This window comes from Lissotriton vulgaris, chromosome 10, assembly GCF_964263255.1.
Source record: "Lissotriton vulgaris chromosome 10, aLisVul1.2, whole genome shotgun sequence".
Taxonomy (NCBI): domain Eukaryota; kingdom Metazoa; phylum Chordata; class Amphibia; order Caudata; family Salamandridae; genus Lissotriton; species Lissotriton vulgaris.
This window is the reverse complement of record NC_141698.1, coordinates 1,134,370,559-1,134,394,372: the sequence shown is the minus strand read 5'-3', so window position 1 is coordinate 1,134,394,372 and position 23,814 is coordinate 1,134,370,559.

Sequence of the window (23,814 nt, the reverse complement as noted above, 5' to 3'; positions counted from 1 at the left end):
AGGGCAGCCTCAGGATTGAGGCAGAGGGCACTCACATGTCAGGGCTCCCTTAGGATTGAGGCAGAGGGCACTCACATGTCAGGGCTCCCCAGGACCGGGGCAGAGGGCACTCACATGTCAGTAGTCTCTCAGCACCGGGCAGAGGGCACTCATATGTCAGGGCTCCCTCAGGATTGAGGCAGAGGGCACTCACATGTCAGGGCTCTCTTAGGACAGGGGCAGAGGGCACTAACATGTCAGGACTCCCTCAGGATTGAGGCAGAGGGCACTCACATTTCAGGACTCCCTCAGGATTGAGGCAGAGGGCACTCACATGTCAGGGCTCCCTCAGGACCGAGGCAGAGGGCACTCACATGTCAGGGCTCTCTTAGGACAGGGGCAGAGGGCACTCACATGTCAGGGCTCTCTCAGGACAGGGGCAGAGGGCACTCACATGTCAGGGCTCTCTTAGGACAGGGGCAGAGGGCACTCACATGTCAGGGCTCCCCAGGACCGGGGCAGAGGGCACTCACATGTCAGGGCTCCCTCAGGATTGAGGCAGAGGGTGCCAGGCCCTGCTCTAGGAATTTTTATTTGGGTGGGCCAAGGGTCCTTTCAGGTGGGCCACTTCAGCAGTCCCGGCTGGCTGGGGGGTGAGCGGGGGGTTGTGCTGGGTTTAATATAATAATAATTTTAATTAATCAGCATGGATAAGGACACATAGTACATGACTGGTGTGTGTGACCCTAGAGGGCCGTCCAAACAGTCTTTACGTACTAAGGAGTGGGCACACCACTCCTCCCCTGCCCTGCTCTCAGAGCAGCCACCCCCCCCCACCCGCAACCAAACATAAAATGGTAAAAACCTAAAGTTATCACCATTTTATGTTTCTGCTTCTCGCCCTGCTAGAAGCAGTGGGGCGACGCTCCTCCGCCCTAGTGTAGGAACCGCCCCTGCACTGTGGGACCAATTTGTTGCTTCTAGAGGTAGCCTACAAGCCCTAGATTACATCATATCTATTTGCAAACAGTCACCATGATACAACGGATCGCTTCTGAGTGTATACAGAGCATGTGGAGAGTTATTTGAAAGTAAGAGCGATGTCTGGACCTAACTGCAAACCCTCCAATTCCAGCAAGTCAGGCTTCAATGCAAGCACTTGAATGCAAAGCACATTATAATAGTTCAAGATTAAGAAAGTCCCTTTTACCACACAAAAGCCTTGACATCACCGTATTAGAAAGGCTGGCTATTTACTTGTTGCAATTTGTCCAACACTTATTTCTCGGCACAAATTTACCTTGATACATTTTACTTTCTTGTCATTCTTTTGCGATGTAGTTTCAAAGATACAAATTCTTGGAAAACACTAACGTATCTGAAAAAAGATTAAGGAGTATTTTTGAGAACTGTCAGCAGTTTTCACACCGACCATTTCAATACCAGCAGTCCCTTATAAGCTCATCCACACATAGGTTTCCGTGCGCTCCTTTCTTGTGGGCTAAAATAGTCAAATTATGAAAGATAAAGCATCAATCTGTAATGCAATACAGGAGAACGAGACACCCATCTAGTTGCTGAATTGCAGAATGTGCAGCTAGAAATCATGGGATCAATCCTGGCTCCCATGCTTGACCAAATTGTGTGATCTTAGCCAAACCTATATTTCCCTGAGCCTCCTTTTTTCCTCACCACATAAGAGCGCACCTTCAAATACATGGGTTCCAGATGTGCACTGCACAAAACACACGCCTGAGCACTCTTCATCATTTGATATAGGAGTGCTCGGACTTGGTCTCACTTGTAAGGTAGATCCCTAGGGGTCACATATTGGGGGTGTGGGTGATTTACCCCTCCCTTGAGCACCATAGCAACTGTTTACGAATAAGGATAATACTGCTAAGCGGGAGCACCAACACCACACGGGGCCCTGTTACCCAACACATAGTTTATTTAGAAACATATTTTCTGTTTGATTTTGTCTACTAGGATAGTGCCTCATGTGCACTAAGAATCTAAGCCACTAGTAGGCGCACATAACAGCAGACTTGCCTTTTAGCTTACTTAGGGCCAGATGTACAACCATTTTTTGCAGTTGCAAAAGGGCAATTGGCATGTGAATGGACCACCCTCCCGTCCTATGGTTCCCAAACTCTCAACAGTTCTCCTGTTTGGATTGAATTGCTGGCACACTCGGCACCTTTGGCACAAACTTTCAGCAACCATTCTGAATTCAAAAGAAGAATATAAAAGCTGCTCTTTGATTCTTCCTACGCCTAATTTTCGTTCTAGCAGATCCATCGCCATTATGGTGGTGTGTCTGAATAAATAGTGTTTAAAATGAAACCATGGTAAAATGCTTTACATTACAGGTGTAAATAAAAATAGTTCAATAGGTTTAGGCACTCCGCCAATGTTATAGTGGGACTCCTGGGTTATTGGCCAGATCTTTGAAGCTGAATTATACGAACAGAGTAAGTATGCGGTATAATGGGCCCCACTGTTGAATGATATGTGTGTTTCTGAGGTTTTAGAGAAATGCCAGGGCAGTTTAGAGTTTATTTCCGGAGTCCCGCTGGAGCAGTTATATCAGTCCTCCCCCATGACCTCCTCCTCAGACTACCTCGCTGCCACGCTCCACCACTGCCTTTCATATCTCCGTATCTCCCACCCTCCCCCATGACCTCCGCCTCAGACTCCCTCACTGCCACGCTCCACCGCTGCCCCTCATATCTCTGTATCTCCCACCCTCCCCATGACCTCCTCCTCAGACTCCCTCACTGCCAAGCTCCACCACTGCCCCTCATATCTCCCACCCTCCCCCATGACCTCCGCCTCAGACTCCCTCACTGCCACGCTCCACCACTGCCCCTCATATCTCCCACCCTCCCCCATGACCTCCGCCTCAGACTCCCTCACTGCCACGCTCCACCGCTGCCCCTCATATCTCTGTATCTCCCACCCTCCCCATGACCTCCTCCTCAGACTCCCTCACTGCCACGCTCCACCACTGCCCCTCATATCTCCCACCCTCCCCCATGACCTCCTCCTCAGACTCCCTCACTGCCACGCTCCACCACTGCCCCTCATATCTCCCACCCTCCCCCATGACCTCCGCCTCAGACTCCCTCACTGCCACGCTCCACCACTGCCTTTCATATCTCCGTATCTCCCACCCTCCCCATGACCTCCTCCTCAGACTCCCTCATTGCCACGCTCCACCGCTGCCCCTCATATCTCCGTATCTCCCACCCTCCCCCATGACCTCCTCCTCAGACTCCCTCACTGCCACGCTCCACCACTGCCCCTCATATCTCTGTATCTCCCACCCTCCCCATGACCTCCTCCTCAGACTCCCTCACTGCCACGCTCCACCACTGCCCCTCATATCTCCATATCTCTCACCCTCCCCATGATCTCCTCCTCAGACTCCCTCACTGCCACGCTCCACCGCTGCCCCTCATATCTCTGTATCTCCCACCCTCCCCATGACCTCCGCCTCAGACTCCATCACTGCCACGCTCCACCGCTGCCCCTCGTATCTCCGTATCTCCCACCCTCCCCCATGACCTCCTCCTCAGACTCCCTCACTGCCACGCTCCACCACTGCCTTTCATATCTCCGTAGCCCCTCCCCCATGACCTCCTCCTCAGACTCCCTCATTGCCACGCTCCACCACTGCCCCTCATATCTCTGTATCTCCCACCCTCCCCATGACCTCCTCCTCAGACTCCCTCACTGCCACGCTCCACCACTGCCCCTCGTATCTCTGTTTCTCTCACCCTCCCCCATGACCACCTCCTCAGACTCCCTCACTGCCACGCTCCACCACTGCCCCTCATATCTCCATATCTCTCACCCTCCCCATGACCTCCTCCTCAGACTCCCTCACTGCCACGCTCCACCACTGCCCCTCATATCTCCATATCTCCCACCCTCCCCATGACCTCCTCCTCAGACTCCCTCACTGCCACGCTCCACCACTGCCCCTCATATCTCTGTATCTCCCACCCTCCCCATGACCTCCTCCTCAGACTCCCTCACTGCCACGCTCCACCACTGCCCCTCATATCTCCGTATCTCCCACCCTCCCCCATGACCTCCTCCTCTGACTCCCTCACTGCCATGCTCCACCACTGCCCCTCGTATCTCCGTAGCTCCTCCCCCATGACCTCCTCCTCAGACTCCCTCACTGCCACGCTCCACCGCTGCCCCTCGTATCTCTGTTTCTCTCACCCTCCCCCATGACCACCTCCTCAGACTCCCTCACTGCCACGCTCCACCACTGCCCCTCATATCTCCATATCTCTCACCCTCCCCATGACCTCCTCCTCAGACTCCCTCACTGCCACGCTCCACCGCTGCCCCTCATATCCCCGTATCTCCCACCCTCCCCCATGATCTCCGCCTCAGACTCCCTCACTGCCACGCTCCACCGCTGCCCCTCATATCTCTGTATCTCCCACCCTCCCCATGACCTCCTCCTCAGACTCCCTCACTGCCACGCTCCACCACTGCCCCTCATATCTCCATATCTCTCACCCTCCCCATGACCTCCGCCTCAGACTCCCTCACTGCCACGCTCCACCACTGCCCCTCATATCTCCATATCTCTCACCCTCCCCATGACCTCCTCCTCAGACTCCCTCACTGCCACGCTCCACCACTGCCCCTCATATCTCCATATCTCTCACCCTCCCCATGACCTCCTCCTCAGACTCCCTCACTGCCACGCTCCACCGCTGCCCCTCATATCTCTGTATCTCCCACCCTCCCCCATGACCTCCGCCTCAGACTCCCTCACTGCCACGCTCCACCGCTGCCCCTCATATCGCTGTATCTCCCACCCTCCCCCATGACCTCCGCCTCAGACTCCCTCACTGCCACGCTCCACCGCTGCCCCTCGTATCTCTGTATCTCCCACCCTCCCCCATGACCTCCGCCTCAGACTCCCTCACTACCACGCTCCACCACTGCCCCTCATATCTCTGTATCTCCCACCCTCCCCCATGACCTCCTCCTCAGACTCCCTCACTGCCACGCTCCACCACTGCCCCTCATATCTCCGTAGCCCCTCTCTCATATGCACTTCATTAGTTGTGTAGCGCTACTCATAGTGTACTTTACATTGTGCCCACATTATGCAGAGACAATGAATCATACAAGTATGTAAATCAGCCTATAGGGAATGTCACATAAGCCAATGAGGATTGCAAGGAGCAGGAATCACATGTCATCCGTACTGGTGGGCAGCATGTGTTAAGAGAGTTTGGTCTGGAGAAGCACAAACGCAGGATTTAAAGCATACCCCAGTAATGGTGGCAGGGGGACTTTACTGATTAAAATGTATATCTGCCCTAACAAACTCTTTATAGCAACATTAGAATAATGACAGACTGGGGAAATATTAACTACACAATAAAGTTCTAATTATACTGCGGCTCCTTGATGACAGTTCATAGGTCACTGTCCTGTTAGGATTGTAACTGCTGAACTGCAAGTATAAAAGGATCTCTGTAAGCAAGGCAGTAACCCACTGAGCTGTCCACACAAACTACAGTTCATCTGCATTTAAAAACTACTAACAGACAAAGGATTGCTCTCCAGCAGGATCATTAATCACCAGAGTTATCTGGACATTTTTACTGTTGTCTTGCATTTGTGTCAAAGAAAAGATTTGTCCCCTTCGCCCCTATTCTACCTGCACGAGTGGGCAGGGGCACAGCCCACCTTTCTAAAACGAGATGCATGATTAGGGGGTGGGGGTTGTGAGAAAGACCCTGGGCCCAATCACGCACCTCCTAAAAGAAGAAAAATAACGTTCCGAGGAAACAGATGCCAACTTCATTCTTCCAATTCGTTCATTTCTATTTCAACAAATTTATTGTTGAGTTTTCTTTCAGCTTCTCTATGAGAATGATGATTTGTGGCTTTCTTATAAATCTGGTTTCTTAATTCTTCTAATTCCAGCTCATCAACATTTCTCTTCACTCCTCTCTTATTCACAGTGTATTTCTTTTTACACTTTTGACATTTACAGCAGATGAATATGATCAGTACAGCCACACCTATTCCAGCTATTGGCATCAGTATTTTCCACAGAAGACTTTTACCTAAGTTAGAAAACCATCTACCTACAGAGGAGAGACCATCAGTCAGTCTCTTCCAGGCACTGTCAACCTCTAATGGTTTGAGTTCTTTTTCCAAATTAGTTATGTTCCTTACATATTTCTTAAGTTTGATACTTTTGTCAGGTATGTAGGTGCAACAATGTTGCGCCTTCAGCATCCTGCAGACTCCGCCCTCTTTTGCCAATAAGGTGTCAAGAGCAAGGCGATTCTGTAAAACCATTGATCTGATCGCAACCATTTCAGTATTAACCAGCAGAAATCCAGCAGCAGTGTCAGTTGATAACCGATTCACTACTGTAGACAATTTGCAGATTCTGTGAGTATTTAGAACTACCCCCATTCCAGGTATCAGGTCACTAAATATATCACCAACAATTTCTCCTACACTTTCACGTTTTCTATGCGCTAAGCCATTAGTATCTTCATTGCTTCCAGCAGCATTGTTCACATGGTATATTTTTGGGAAAACAATGCCAAAGTAGCAGCTTCCATACCAGTGATCCGGCAATTTGAAATATGCCTTGTTCCCACATATATAATATATTCCAGGAAACACAGGTTCTGACCCATTTTTGAAACCCCAACCTCCAATTACCTTGTAATTATGTTCACACTCGCTGGAACGGATATATGACGTTACTCCGCATACTTTTACTCCGCATACCATTACAACGCGACTTTTACAACGCATACCATTACAACGCATAGCGCTTTGAGGTGCTGGATAGTGGTAAGTATAATTTACTATTCTAACTCCAGTCCCCGTAGACCCTAGGGAAGGTGTTGGATAGTAAATTATACTTATTCCCTATCCTAGAGCGCCCCCCAGCGCAATGCGTTGTAATGGTATGCGGAGTAAAAGTCGCGTTGTAATGGTAGTGCGGAGTAAAAGATGCGTTGTAACGGGTGTATACCGCTGGAACCGATGAATACATTGTTATAATAACTAGTCTTTTCTCTATGAAGACAGAGTTTCCCTTTCCGTTCAAAATTCAGCAACAAAGCAGGAGCAGCTTCGCCCTCTGAGGTGCTTTCCATCTTTTCTGCCCACCTAGGGGTTCTATCCTTTTCGTCAGTGGCCTTTTTCTGAAACTTTTCCCTCCTTCTCTCTGCCATTTTTATAAACATCTTTTCCTGCTCTTGCAAGGAACAGGTCAGATTAGCTTGTCTAGCTTCATTTAAATCTATGTCACCTATAGTCAGGAAATATTCTCCCATGTAACGGGTCACCTCACTCCTAATATGTACAAGGTTTAGGTTTCCACGAACAGGAAGTTCTGAAAATATTACGTCAGTGTTTGAGTAATAGTACTGTAAAGTGCTTCTATAGAATAAGCTTGCTAATATACTACAGGAAATTCCGTAGGTCAGGGGCAAATGCAGACATAACAATCTCCTATTTCCATAGCTTCTACATAGTGCACTAAAAGGTTAGCAAAGACATTTAAGTGTGTCCTGTTTTTCATGCTGTGAAAATGTGGTCCACCCTCATCTGATGCTTCTAATTTATGTCGTGTTTGTCTCAGGCTAACTGTATTGTCACGTTTTTCTAAACTTCGTGGTGTTTCTTCAGTCTGTACAACTTCTGAGTCTAACGTCACTGGTTCAATAGGGTACAAGTTAGGATCTTTACTTATCATAAAGGGTATAAAGACTGTTAGTCCTATCCATATCACTATCAACATTGCTACACTACATATGCATATTTTACAGCAGGTTTTGCAACAACTAAATCTGGATCTTCCATTGACACTTGAATCAGACATTATAGCTTACAGGTGGTTCTTTTTCGACCCCTCTTTGTTTCTTTACACCAGAGGCTCACTTAGGTGTGTCTCAAGGAGGGTCTTCGTCAGAACTCCGATCAGCAATGGACTCTTCGTCACTTTTGCCACTGTGGTTGGGCTCATCAATTTCTTCCAACACCAAGTAAGTCAATTCAGGGCTCCGATACAACCTGTTCTGTTTCTTTACTTTGTCGCTTTTTCTGTGAGACTTGCCTTGGGCTTCTTTCCTTTCACTTTCAGCCCTTTTTCGGTCTTTTAGTTTTTCTCCAACTGTCTTTATTCGGAGTCTCTTTCAGCCCTTTTTCGGTCTTTTAGTTTTTCTTCAACTGTCTTTATTCGGAGTCTCAGTCTTTTGATGTATCGGGGTTCACCCTTACTCTTGTGGCTTTCAGTGGTCGAGGAAACTTGACCTTCCTCGTGAACTCTCTTGATTTCACTTTGTTGTGGCACTTTTGTCTTGACAGTGTCTATTTCCCTTCCTGTCTGACTTGTTCCAGGTCTTTCATCTATTTCTTCTGCCTGGTTTCTAAGCAGGCCTTGTTCAGGTTGGAGTTGTATTTGTTCTTTACTTTCAGGCGATCTGGATTCTGCTTCATGAACACGTTCGTCTATATCTATCTGTTCCTGTTCATGCACTTCGATCCCTTGATTTTCTTCCGCATTTACTTCAACTTTAACCACTATCTGACCCTTTCCAGATTCTGGAGTTTCAGGAGGAGTGTCAATGACTTGATCTGTCCCTACTTGGCCTATTTCCTGATCAGGTTTGATGTGAGTCTCGATGACCTGACCTTCGTCCTCTAATTCTGTCTCACCTGCACTATCCCACTCACTATCTAGGTAGGAATATTTTCTGGTTCGTATTGGATCAAGAACCTGGTCGTCGGCAGGGAACCAATCAACGTCTTGACTTGTGCTCGGTAGTTCGATGTCAGCGAGATCTGGACCCTCCTCGGGAGTTTCCTCAGCTGGGCTACCTTCAGCTTCAGTCGCGTTTTCTCCAGTTACCCGCTTCGTGTGGCTGGCATGGATCCACTTCGGTACACCAGCACACTTTACAGCAGTTGTGGTGACAAGGATCACTTGTCTTGGCTTTCCCCACTTTGGTCCAAGGCAACACTTCCGGGTGTGTTTCTTTAACACCACCCAATCACCTGGTTTCAGTTTATGTGCTGGAGTCTTGGGCCAGTCGTTAGCTGTCTCTCCAATCTGGTGAGAGATAGAACGCACTTGGTCACCCAGCTGCTTGCAGTATTCTAGTACCAAATCATCAGAAATACTTAGCAGTTTGTGTCCAGGTACCCATGCCTGTCGCATCACTCTCCCCATTAGCACTTCATGGGGGCTCCGGCCTGTTTTTCGGTTTGGAATACTTCCCAAACTCATCAGCACAAGGGGCAAAGCTTCTATCCAGTTCATTTTGGTGGAATCACATATTTTCGCCAGTCGGGACTTGATCGTACCATTCACTTGTTCCACTATTCCAGAAGCCTCTGGATGATATGCACAGTGCAGCCTTTGCTCCATCTTAAATGCTCTACAGAGTTCCTTTAGGACATCGTTGGCAAAGTGCCCACCTTGGTCTGTTTCAATAGTCTCTGGAATTCCATATCTAGGTATCAATTCCCTGAGTAATAGTTTGGCTACAGTTAGGGCATCATTTTTCTTTGCTGGGTAGGCCTCCACCCATCTAGAAAATAGGCAAACTATGACTAGGACGTATCTGTATCCTTTGCACATGGGCAACTGGATAAAGTCCGCCTGCATCCTGACAAAGGGACCTTCTGCCTTTCCAATTGTACTTTGTTCTACTACAGTCCTCTTTCCAGCGTTGAATTGTTGGCACACTAGGCACCTCTGGCAAAGCTTTTCCGCTTGGTTCCTGAATTTTGAATTATAGAATACCTTTTCAAACACACGACACATTGCATCCCTCCCCATATGTGTGGGTTCATGTATCATTCTGACCATTGGGTCTACCAGGCTGTCTGGCAGTACAGGCACACCAGTTTGGTTAACCACCACACCATCATTCCTGATTCTGCATTCGTTCGTCCTCCATCTGTCCTTTTCTTCCCTGTCTGTTGCCTGTTGTAAGTCTCTCAATTCCTCCCATGTAGATACACTTTCAAACAACATCAGCTGGCAGCTGTTTCCACCACCCCATAATCCAATTTGGAGGGACATTTTGTGTCGGGCACAAAACTGGGCAATTTGGTCAGCGTATCGATTTCCGGCTGTCACATCATCATTTCCAGACCTGTGAGCCGCACACTTGACCACAGCCAATTCTTTGGGCAATTGAATTGCTTCCAGTAAGTTCTGTACCACCTTTCCATTTCTGATAGGGGTACCTGAGGAAGTCATGAATTCTCTTTGTAACCATAGTTGGCCGAAGTCATGAACAACCCCATAACAGTACTGGCTGTCGGTATAAACGGTTACTCTTTTGTTTTTCCCCCGCTTACAAGCTCTTGTCAATGCGATTAGTTCTGCTACTTGTGCAGATTTTACTTCGCATAGGTAAGATGCTTCCAGGGTTGTCGCCAATGTGACTACAGCATAGGCAGCACTTAATCCTCCATCTTCATGTCTCAAACATGAGCCATCCACAAACATCATAATATCCTCATCAAGTAAGGCTATTTCTCTGACATCAGGACGTGGCTTAGTGCTGAATTCTGTTAAATCTATGCAGTTATGCTCCATTTCAACTTCTGCTTCTACATCCAGAGGAATAGGCAACAGGGTTGCAGGGTTCAGTACATTGCACCAGGAAATAATTACATTTTCAGCACCTCTTAGAATTCTCTCATACTTAGACAGCCGACTAGGGGTGAGATATTGGGTCTTGGTTCGGGTCAGTAAGATAACAACAGAATGTGGAACATATACAGTGACAGGATGTCCCATGACAATATTCTCACTCTGTTCCAGACTGGCGCAAGTAGCAGCTACTGCTTTCAGGCATCCTGGTAATCCAGCAGCCACTGGATCTAAAGTGGCCAAAAAATAGGCCACGGGACGCCTGACCAGCCCATGCTCCTGTGTCAGGACTGAGAGCGCGCAATTGTCTCTTGTGTCACAGAACAGTTCGAAGTTCTTGGAATAATCAGGCATTCCTAATGCAGGAGCTGAGCACAGACAATTTCGCAATTTTACCCATGTGGACATGCTTTCTTCGTCCCAACTGACTGGGTCTTCCACTCCTTTCTTGGTCATTTTTATCAGGGGTTTTGCTAGTGCTGCGTATCCTACAATCCATTGTCTGCAGTATCCTACAACTCCTAGGAACATTCTTACTTCTTTCTGGGTTCTGGGCAGGTCCATAGTTTGAATTATCTTGATCCTTTCTGTAGTGACTTTTCGGATCCCTTTCTCTATCAGGTGCCCCAGATATTTCACTGAGTTCCTACAGAACTGTAATTTGTCTGGTGATACCTTATGTCCTCCCTGTCCTAAGTGATTCAGCAAGGCAACGGTATCAGTGACACAGTCAGTTTGACTTTTGGACGCCACCAGAAGGTCGTCTATGTACTGTACCATAACAGACTTTCTTGGCAGTACTAAAGATTCAAGGCATCTTTTTAGGATCTGGTTGAAAATCGATGGACTTTCGGTGTACCCTTGGGGGACACGATTCCAGACATAGACATGGCTGTCAAATTCAAAACTAAAAAGGAACTTGCTTTCAGGATGCAATGGGATGGAGAAGAATGCATGGCACAGGTCAATGACAGTGAACCATTCCGCATTCCAAGGAATCTGATATAGTATCACTGCGGGGTTAGGCACAATGGGACAGCAAGGTACAACAATTTGGTTTACCTTGCGCAGATCCTGCACTACCCGGTACTTTCCGCTAGGCTTTTTAATTCCAATTATGGGCGAATTACAGGGACTGCTCATTACTTCCTGTATGATGTTTGCTTCAAGTAATCTGTTTATTTCAATTGCGACTCCAGCCTTTACTTCTGCACTCATTTTATACTGTCTGGTTCTTGGGTACACAGCATTTGTTTTTATGGCTATTTTAACTGGATCTACATTTGCCATTAAGCCTACATCTCTTCCTGTGAAATCCCATACTTCAGGTACCACTTTTGACTGCAATTCTTCAGGAAGGTCTTCAATGGACAGGGGTCTAATTTCTGTGTCAGGTCTTACTAACATCAATTTGTACAGGCCATCTTCATCTGGGGTCTGAATCTCGACACCATTTGGTGTGCAAAAGATGGTACAGTTCATTTTGCACAACAAATCTCGTCCTAACAGGTTCACGGGACTGGAGTCACAGACCACAAATCTGTGCATTTCCTTGAAATTTCCTATGGAAATCTCCATGGGTTCAGTTACTGGAGTACTGATTATTTGATTTGAAACACCCACTACTTGGATTGCTTCTCCCGAGAGGGGTAGGTTAGGAACATCCACTGTTCTTACAGTAGAACGGGTAGCACCAGTGTCCAACAGAAAGGTGACGTCTTTTCCTTCAACCTTTCCTTCGATGTATGGTCCAGTCTGGTCTACCGGTAAGGAGGCGCCAAGTACGCACTCCTTGTCCTCCCCCCTCAGGCCACGTCAATCTTGTTCATCACAGAGGAAAGAATCATTTAACAAATACTGCGGAATTGTTGCATTTCTCTCATTCTCTCCTTCCCATACCTTGGCCCTTTCATTCTGCTGACCCTGATTCTTATAATTCGGTCTAGGAGCGCGAGGCACTGGAGGCAGCTTAACCTGTTGCTGGTTCTTTCTTGTCCCCTCTTTCTGCACCTGTGGATTTAAACCATTTACGGGGGCATTACTGGCCTGCAAATGTGAACACTCGTCTCTCCAATGCCCTATCTGACCGCACCCGTGGCAGGGGAACTTTTTCATAGCCTCCTCCGGACTCATTTTTACCCGGGGTTTCCCTCCTCCCCCAGCATTGGAATTCTTTCTTCTTGTTTTCTATCTCATCCTCGCAGCACTTGGCATACTTGAGGACATCATCTATGCGCTTGCCCTGCCAACTGATTTTATTATCTCGAATCCACTGGGATATTTCAGGCCTTAATCCTAACACGAATCTATAACTGAAATGGGTCATGTCCTTCATGTCCACATTATCAATTCCACTGTAAGTTTTGAACACCTGTAGTAACCTTTCATAAAAGGAATGGACAGTTTCATCGCGCTCTTGGGTAGTTCTATCTATCCGGGTCCAATCAGTTTCTTTTGCGGGCACCTTCTTCTTCAGGTATTGTATGACTTGATCATACTTTCTCATTACTTCAGGTGAGGGAGCTCCAGTTTTGGGGTCTCTCTCATATTCATCATTAGGCCAATTAATTTCTATTTTGCATTCGGTCCACAAATCTATAGGCACCACAATGTCGAAAAACCCATCCAGGTCTTTCAAAAGGCATTTCTGAACTTTTATGAAGCGTTCGACCTGTCTGTACCAATCAACTGGTTTTTCCCGTAATTTTGGAAAGTCATTAGTAAATGACACAATGTCTTGTCGGGACCAAGGGACATGGACATATTTTCCCCCAGGTACTTCTCTCATGGGACACAATTTCTCTGTGGGACCTACTTCTTTCAGCACGTATTCTGACGCCATGGGTTTAGCCCTACTATCTTCCTTTTTCTTCGCCCACCGAGTTTTCCATTTTTCTACATCCCCCCATTTCTGTAGGAGCTTCAACAATTCTTTTATCTGGGTTTGTTTTCCTGCCACATTCATGTTCTCTAAGTCTTTGTCGGAAAAATCTGCTCTGTAGGGTTTCTGAAGGACTTTGGAACAACTAACATCAATTCCCATGTCTGCGGCAGTGTCCATCAATCTCTCATGGAGCAATCTAGCGTTTCGGGTAAGGTTTTTGCTGATGAATAGTAACTCGTCTTCACTAAAGGAGTTTAACCGGTCCAATCCTACATTACCAGCCATTAGTTCCTCTATTTCTATCCTTAGTCTGTAGATCTCTAAGGGTTTAGGTTGGGGTGTGTCCTTTTCTAACTCTTTGGTCCATCTATCCAATTCTTCCGGAGAAACTACCGTGGCACTTCTGACTCCTGAAGTGGTTTCAATCAGGACCTCCTTTGTCCTAGCCTGGGTTCTTGCCCTCGGTACACTGGTTCCAGGTTCCCTGATAGGCAGATCCATTAGGGAGATTACAGATTCACATTCACTTTCTTGATCATCGACTATGAGCGGCTCTTTTCTTGGGGGAGGAATGGTAGGGGTTTGTACAATTGGAGTTATAATAGGAGTTCTTGGACTAGTCAGTCTATCCCCATAAAGAGGTATAGCTGGACCGATAGTTACTGGGATAGTCAGTGAATCCGGACTGGGATTTATCTGAGCTATGGTCTGAATCAATTCAATTCATTGTCGATTCAAGGCTTCTTTTTCTCGCTCACGCAAAACCCTTTCTGAAGAGTTGTCATTCATTACTTGGGGTACCAATGTAGGATAGATATTAGGGGCAGTCGGAAGGACCAAACTTGGTCGGTCTTCCCCAAAAGGGCAATAATTTGGAATCGCGGTACTAGGTCTGCAAAACCCATCACCATCATTGGGTTTACTTTCAGTGCCAGGCACGTCTGTCTCACTGGCCCTTCGATACCTGGGATATTTAGAGAACGGGTTCTGTGGACTCATAGGTTCTGATTCTGCAACATAGGGAGGGGGGTTTTTCATCAACAAATCCTCTAGGTGTTCATCTTCTGAGTCCCCCACGGTCATTAGGTGGCGGGTTTTCTCAGTACATTTCCCTTTCTCTTGTTCGAGTACCCCCATCATTGGAAACAACCCCTCAACCATCATATTCTGTCTCCATTGTTTCATTTTCTGCTCTTTGGTTTCTTTTTGGACCCTTGGATACCATTTGCTTACTCCCTTGTCCATCCGGGGTCTATCTCTTTCTAGGGCTTCAATCTCCCATTCTTCTAGTGCTTCGTACTGGGTTAATCTGGGTCTGGGATGTAATTCATTCATTTGGGTTCTTAAGTTAAACAGGATCCTACCATTAAAGGTACCATCAATAGGAAATGCTAGAACTCCGTCATCTGCAGTGTACTTTACCCAGTTTTCTAACCATACACAGGTATGATACCCTTTTTCAAACATCATGAAGGAGGCAGGAGTATTTGGCGGGGGAATGATCACACCTTCCCTCGTTCTAATGGGCTTGTCTGTCTTAAAAAAATTCTTTATTTTATCGGAAAAGGACATTTTTCTTTTTACTCCGTACATTATGCGCGGTCTACCTCGTAGAATCTGTTCCTTATAGAAGCCTAAGTTCTGTGGATTAGGTAGGAACTCAGGATACCACATACACCTCTCCAAACCCCTCTCAAGCTCCTGTTGATTAATTTTGTTTACCTTTGTGCTTCCAATGCTAGCGCAAATTTTATTTCGCGACAGCCAATCAACACAGTGATTACAAAAGCCCTTGTCCAATGGGTGCGCGACCTTTCGCGAGACGAAGTCTCACGCTCCGGCACTCACCCCTCCCTTACAATTTCAGCTTCACTACACGCCCGCTGTCTCAACCAATACCAGCGCGGCACAGAGTGACGTCAGGGCAGTCTTCCGACTGACTCCCTCCTTCACAAGGTATCGGAAACTTTGAATTTTTCCTAAAGTGCGAGTGCAAATTTTAGTTAACAATATACAACGTTCGCCGCTGTGTCTGAGTGTTCTAAATAGAAAGAAAATTTTTCTCTCACTACAAGTAAACCACTTCTGTCTACTTTTCATTCACTCCGGATAGACTTCTCTGTCTAACCTCCCACACGAGCAATATAGAACCTGCTACTCCTCTGACTCATCCACTTCTTTCCGGGATATATACTAAGTCAGGCTTTCACCAGCGGACTACCTTGCTTATCAGTCAAGCCTTGGAGATCCTATTACTCCTTCCGTATGTGCCCCTTACTAGGTGATATCACAATGGAAGTTTTACTAAAGGACTCGTGGCTATCATTTATTCAGATACAAAAAGCCCCTAATTAGTGCTTCCGGTCCTTCCTAACCATGCACTAATAACTCACGACATGCGACCTCATCAGCTAACCGGATTCTGCTCACCGTTAGCTATAGACTTCCCCGGGGATTCGGACTACACTGAACGCTCACATACAATTTTGTTAATATTACATATAATACTTATAGCAGCAATACAACAATCATTTACATATATATAAAAATCCTTTAAAACATTTGCGCAATATTTGAAGCAATGCAATCAATATAAAATTTTTAGCAGCACATTTTATTTTCACGGTTTATTTATTTAACTATCTTGTCTACCTATCTTAACTAGTCCTAACCATAACTCTGCTACCAGAAAATTACTGATAGAGCGCGCAGTTCACCCGGGTCACTGGTTTACCAAATTTCCACGCACTGGGCCCTGGCGTGCATACAGATGACAGTGTTTTGCGTGAACCGGGTGATTTTTCCACACGCTACTATGAGTAATTCGGGGGGTGACTCTCACACCACTTACTATTCATGTACCTGACTTACCACAGGCACATTACTCCTGATGGATCAGGAGCTAGCAGTGGACAGGCAACAAGTTTCCTAACAAGGAGTAGAACTTTTATATACTTAGTACATTTATCCACACTCGATAAGGTATAATGACCACAGACACCTGATGGGTTTCAAAGTTTTATATAAGGAAGTTTAAAATGAGTATGCCAGGATAATGAGGCAGATACAAATCAGTACATCAATGATTAGGATTAAAGCCACAATGTAACTATGGATTAGGGCAAGTACCATTAGAGTATATAGGGAACACTACAGAGTATGAGTATTACGGAACATGCTATTCAGCACAGGCTTAAACTAAGGCAGGGGACGTGAGAAGGACCTATCATGTGCACTTATTCTTAAACTTTATGCTATTCTTACTAAGTTCACTGCAAACATACTAAAGGGAAGGGAAAATGGAACACACTAACATAATATGACAATTTAATAATATCCTACAGGTAGGGAGAGAAGTGGAACATCACTAATAAACAACTGCATATAAATCACTTTAAAGGTGATAGGGCAATATCACAGGCAAGAGTGCTTTATTAAGAAGAGGAAAAGTAAGAGTATAGTCAAACGGACACCCACATAAAATATTTACCTAGGACGTAAATGAAGACTAACCCTGGCCACGGGTCAGTTGGGACAAGTTCAGGGACAAGGACCCTCAAGGATTCAGGGATACCAGAAGGTGAGCAGGTACAGCTCACGGACGGTCAGGACAGGATACCCCTCAGGATTTGGGTCAGGACTGGGCTCACCAAAGGGCACGACCAACACCTGCAGCCTCGGATGCAACGCCTGCGTTACCCCCTCTTCTGCACAGAATCCGCCAGTAACCCCGATGGGGGGTTTTCGAATTTCCCAGCAAAGTGCTTCGCCAGCACTTAAGACTATTTCCACCCCTTTGGAGTTTGTGGAAAGTGTGGACAGAGTGCTCCGCAGCGCTCTGTATCAATCACCTATAGAGTTCGTAGGGTCAGTGACAGGTCTGCTACTCGGACAAGTCGGACAATTTCTCTAAGCTAAACTAGACTAGTTATACTCTTTTGGGACCCCTAGACCACCCACAAATGTTGCAAGTGACAAGTTCTCAACTTATGATTGGTCAGGAAAGGTGGTTATGTCATGGTTACCACCTATAACTCTGTGTTCCCACAATGAATATTTAATTTTTCATACCCGCCCCTTGCGTTTATGTTCCCAGGCATAGAAATATGGAAAACAATGAGAGTGTACAGCATATAGAAACAATGTATCACAAGTTAGGTAGATATCAGCATCTTCTCCCATGGCCTAGGTAGCTTCCCAGGCGCATCTTGCTTCAGGAGCCAGCTGGCTGAGTTTTGCTTCTGCGCAGTTGGGTTTTTCCCTCATCACGTGTGCGGGGAGTTTACAGGCTTCAAAATGGATTCAATCTCCAGACCCCAGCCCATGGATGCGTAATACATGAAAAGTAAGCGAAAACAAATTAGAAACATAGACAAAATGAATACACTGTATACCAGGTAATGCTTCTCTGCACCCCTTACTTTATAATATCTATAGCATTAAGGTTAGTGCGAAAAAGGACAGATATGCGAAAAGCAGCTTGAGCAAGCAGAGGGCATGGTTAAAGACAAGCGGCCATTTTAGCAACAATGCGCATGAGCAACAAAATCCCTCCAAAATGCGAGTGCGTCACATCACGTGGGTATGACCGACGCAAGCGCAGACTGGATTTTTTGCGAAGCGGCCATTCAGTAGTGCAAGCTTTGTTATTACGGAAAAACACATAGGCAAGCCTCCTAGGGACACCCGCGTGTTGGGGAAAAAGGCGACATAAATGACGGACAGGTTGAATTAATATTATTACAAGTTAGGCGAGGTTCTTGAGTAAGAGCAAGTCGCTTTGCGTGCGAATCCTTGCTCCATCAATTCTTCCTACGCCTAATTTTCGTTCAAGCAGATCCACTGCCATTATGGTGGTGTGTCTGAATGAATAGTGTTTAAAATGAAACCATGGTAAAATGCTTTAATTACAGGTGTAAATAAAAATAGTTCAATAGGTTTAGGCACTCCGCCAATGTTATAGTGGGACTCCTGGGTTATTGGCCAGATCTTTGAAGCTGAATTATACAAACAGAGTAAGTATGCGGTGTAATGGGCCCCACTGTTGAATGATATGTGTGTTTCTGAGGTTTTAGAGAAATGCCAGGGCAGTTTAGAGTTTATTTCCGGAGTCCCGCTGTAGCAGTTATATCAGTCCTCCCCCATGACCTCCGCCTCAGACTCCCTCACTGCCACGCTCCACCACTGCCCCTCATATCTCTGTATCTCCCACCCTCCCCCATGACCTCCTCCTCAGACTCCCTCACTGCCACGCTCCACCACTGCCCCTCATATCTCTGTATCTCCCACCCTCCCCCATGACCTCCTCCTCAGACTCCCTCACTGCCACGCTCCACCACTGCCCCTCATATCTCTGTATCTCCCACCCTCCCCCATGACCTCCTCCTCAGACTCCCTCACTGCCACGCTCCACCGCTGCCCCTCATATCTCCGTATCTCCCACCCTCCCCCATGACCTCCGCCTCAGACTCCCTCACTGCCACGCTCCACCACTGCCCCTCATATCTCCCACCCTCCCCCATGACCTCCGCCTCAGACTCCCTCACTGCCACGCTCCACCACTGCCCCTCATATCTCCCACCCTCCCCATGACCTCCGCCTCAGACTCCCTCACTGCCACGCTCCACCGCTGCCCCTCATATCTCTGTATCTCCCACCCTCCCCCATGACCTCCGCCTCAGACTCCCTCACTGCCACGCTCCACCACTGCCCCTCATATCTCTGTATCTCCCACCCTCCCCCATGACCTCCTCCTCAGACTCCCTCACTGCCACGCTCCACCACTGCCCCTCATATCTCTGTATCTCCCACCCTCCCCCATGACCTCCTCCTCAGACTCCCTCACTGCCACGCTCCACCGCTGCCCCTCATATCTCCGTATCTCCCACCCTCCCCCATGACCTCCGCCTCAGACTCCCTCACTGCCACGCTCCACCACTGCCCCTCATATCTCCCACCCTCCCCCATGACCTCCGCCTCAGACTCCCTCACTGCCACGCTCCACCACTGCCCCTCATATCTCCCACCCTCCCCCATGACCTCCGCCTCAGACTCCCTCACTGCCACGCTCCACCGCTGCCCCTCATATCTCTGTATCTCCCACCCTCCCCCATGACCTCCGCCTCAGACTCCCTCACTGCCACGCTCCACCACTGCCCCTCATATCTCCGTATCTCCCACCCTCCCCATGACCTCCTCCTCAGACTCCCTCACTGCCACGCTCCACCACTGCCCCTCATATCTCTGTATCTCCCACCCTCCCCATGACCTCCTCCTCAGACTCCCTCACTGCCACGCTCCACCGCTGCCCCTCATATCTCCGTATCTCCCACCCTCCCCCATGACCTCCTCCTCAGACACCCTCACTGCCACGCTCCACCGCTGCCCCTCGTATCTCCGTATCTCCCACCCTCGCCCATGACCTCCGCCTCAGACTCCCTCACTGCCACGCTCCACCACTGCCCCTCATATCTCCGTATCTCCCACCCTCCCCCATGTACTCCCCCTCAGACTCCCTCACTGCCACGCTCCACCGCCGCCCCTCATATCTCCCACCCTCCCCCATGACCTCCTCCTCAGACTCCCTCACTGCCACGCTCCACCGCTGCCCCTCGTATCTCCGTATCTCCCACCCTCCCCCATGACCTCCTCCTCAGACTCCCTCACTGCCACGCTCCACCACTGCCTTTCATATCTCCGTATCTCCCACCCTCCCCCATGACCTCCTCCTCAGACTCCCTCACTGCCACGCTCCACCACTGCCTTTCATATCTCCGTATCTCCCACCCTCCCCCATGACCTCCTCCTCAGACTCCCTCACTGCCACCCTTCACCACTGCCCCTCATATCTCCGTAGCTCCTCCCCCATGACCTCCTCCTCAGACTCCCTCATTGCCACGCTCCACCGCTGCCCCTCATATCTCTGTATCTCCCACCCTCCCATGACCTCCTCCTCAGACTCCCTCACTGCCACGCTCTGACGTAAATAATTAATTTACTCTCTTAATTTCTATGCAGGTAAGTACTTAATCAATAATAACTCAGATCGGGTGAAAAAAGACAGAGTCCGTGGTGTTAGAGTTCTAAGGGTTTTATTCCTTAAAAAGGAATGGTCATGGCCAGGATATCATGTTCTGACCACCACACAGGGTGTCAGAAGGGATAGATGAGCGCGCTAACATTTTATTAACAGTACATAGCTTATATACTTATTGTACACCATTTAAAACAGTATAGAAGGCGTAACAGCTGAGAGAAGACAAGATAACAATATACACGTGGTACATGTGCGTAATCAAGAGGCGTGAACTAGAGGTGTGTTCTGGAAACGTCACTGATAGGTGTCACAAAGGGGTGGCACTAACAGAAAATGTGGCAATGTCAGCAGAAATCGGAAACTTGGATGCGCACGCAGCTGCATGACGTGAAATTGGAGGGGTGCAGGGGACTTGACATTTACACTGACGGAAAGAGACAAAAGTCTGGCATGTCAGATCAACTTGTGCTTCTATCATATCTGACATCTGATGTTTAGGAACTAAGCTATCTGGGCAGAAAGGTCTCTAGAGCAGAAGCTATTCTATACTTGCTGTGAGTGCGTGTATAAGCGCCTGAGTGTCTGTATGAGAAGCGTGGGGGCATGGGGCCTTCCATGGAAGCATGGCAACGAAGCTATGAATTACTTGCACAGAGACAGGTCGGCCCTTTAGCCCTGTAGCTGAGGAAGGATGTTTACTGAAGCTAGCAGGCTGGAATGTATTTTCGGGGAGGGAAACAGATAACTCGAAGGTTATAGTCAATCTTGGCAGGCAGCAGGCTGAGCCGAGCGCGAGGGGCCGCGCTGAAAGTAAGTCAGAGTTCACGAGTACAGGGGCTGCCTGGGCAGAGATTTCTCGGAGTCAGAAGCCAGAAAAGTGGCTCGGTGGCAGAGATTCAGGGCCTACTTCAGCCAGAGCTGAAAAACGTAGGAGTATACTACAAAAAGACGTTGGCATAGCATACTTAGGAACGGACCATTCGACCCATTCATGGTGGGTCTGAAAGAGGACATGTTAACGTTGGACGCAAATGTATTTGCGTCTTCATAGCTGACACAGGAGGGAAGTTACATGCACTTTAACTCGTACATGGAGTCGGTGGGGTACTCGCTAGGGAACACAACTGGACCATAAAATTTAGATTACCTCATTCCCTCCTTGTTCCCTACGGACCCTTCATGATATATCGATCCTCATAAATCGATCGGTTTGTTCTTGTAACATTATATGTTCATCTTTCTTTCTTTGACTGTTTGAGAGACAACTGGAATGTTCAATGCACGAGGTGGCACACAGTCCACATATCGCTGGCCCACACTGTAGGCACAGGCAGCAGCTGAATACTATAACAAGGCCAATGCCTAGGAAGGAGAAGATCTTCCATCCCCAAGCTGTTAACGTTGTCCAGAACCAACCAGACCAAGTCCAGGTGCCTGGATTCTGATGTATCTGATTCGCAATTTTATGCAGACGGGTAATAGCTTCATAAACAGATGGTGCATTTTGTGGGATGAAAACGCAGCAACTTGACCCGATGACCTTACAGGCTCCACCTCTATCTGCCAAGATGACGTCAATAACAAGACGATTTTGAAGGACAACAACCCGCATAGCAGATTGCTCCTCTGTTAAGTTACCTAAGGCGGAGGCAGTTTCATGTACTACTGCTTCAAGTGTTCTAGTTAATCTACGTATTAATTTACTGTTTTGGACAGGTCCTAGAAAGAAGAAGAATCCTTTATTGAAATCAGTGTACTGTTCCCATGCCGTTTCTGTATAGTCGACAAGTGGAATATCTCTTTTGGGTCTATTCGGTACTAGATTCGTATTTCTATGGTAATCTGGGGGAGCTAGAAAAACAGGTGGCAGAAGGAATGCAATGTAACAGGTACCATCCCAATCTGGAGGCAAACGTATGTATGCGGTATGACCACAAACAAAATAGGAGTGACTGATAGCTTTGAAAGACGATTTACCATGATCACTGAATTCGACCACAGTAGTGCATTTACTATGACCTACATGTACTGAACCTTTCTTGCTAACACATAATTCACCTGTGACTGGTAATACTAACATATGGGGCAGAACTGGAGTATCCTCGGATTCTACAGTAAGGATCATAAGGCTAATTGTGTAATTACCTAATCCATATACTTCATTTTCTAGATCAGTTCCTATTCGAGTGGGAAGTCCCTCTTTATCAGGATAACAGACGTCGAGCAGGACTAAGTTCAAGTTTCCCCAAACCCAGCCCCCATCGAAAACAGCAATATCAGGATCTAAGGAATTAATTATTTTAAACCATGCCCCACAGGAGCCATTGTGAGTGAACGGGTACGGAAAGAGGGGCAGAGCTCCCTTGTAATTCTGGTAGGGAGGGAGTCGGCCACATATCCAGCAGTCAGTAGCATTATTAGTCTGATGGGAGTGGTGTAACATACTAATGAATGTATTGTTGCGCAGCGCAAGTCTGTAAGAGAGTTCATGTGCAGGAAGTTCACTAAAAGTGTGTTCAGCAGAGACATTGTAAACAGATTGTTCACGCCTGAAAATAGGCCAATATATAGGTAGCAGAATGCTGGCAATAATAATTAGAATACTTAGAAAAAACATTATTAACAACGTCACTATACAGTGACTACGCAGTGATTTACAGTATGTACGTTTCTTTGCTTCTCTCTCTCTCTCTCTATCTCGATCTAGGGGATACATGTCAGAAACTATTTAACCGATTCACCTAGGGGAGGACTTAAACAATTAAACTGTCTGACTTGCTAGATCGGAGTTTCATACGATATAGTTCTTGGGGAGTCTTTTCTCGTTCAGACACTGTAACGTCTTTTCTTTCAACACAGTCTTTGGTGGGGGTGGACGAGTCAGAGTCCTGTTTTAGTCCGTTTTTTAGTTCATTGCAAAGTTTGATGTGACTCGTGTGGACCCACCCCTTTCTCCCCTCTATCTTCACGGCGGTCCTGGTTGTAAGGAGAACGGTCTTCGGAGACTTCCAGCGGGGCTCCAGCGGACTTTTCCGGTCGAAATTCCGGACGAGTACCAGGTCCCCAGGACGGACCTCATGCGCCTTCACATCGGTGTTGTCAGGGAAGGCTGCGGCAACCTGTGAACGACATGATTGGAGTGCAGACATCAAGGAGGCAAGGTAATCTGTCAACATATTGCAATCAACATCAGTTATTTTCTTTGGAATGGGCGTCCCCCACATATTCGGT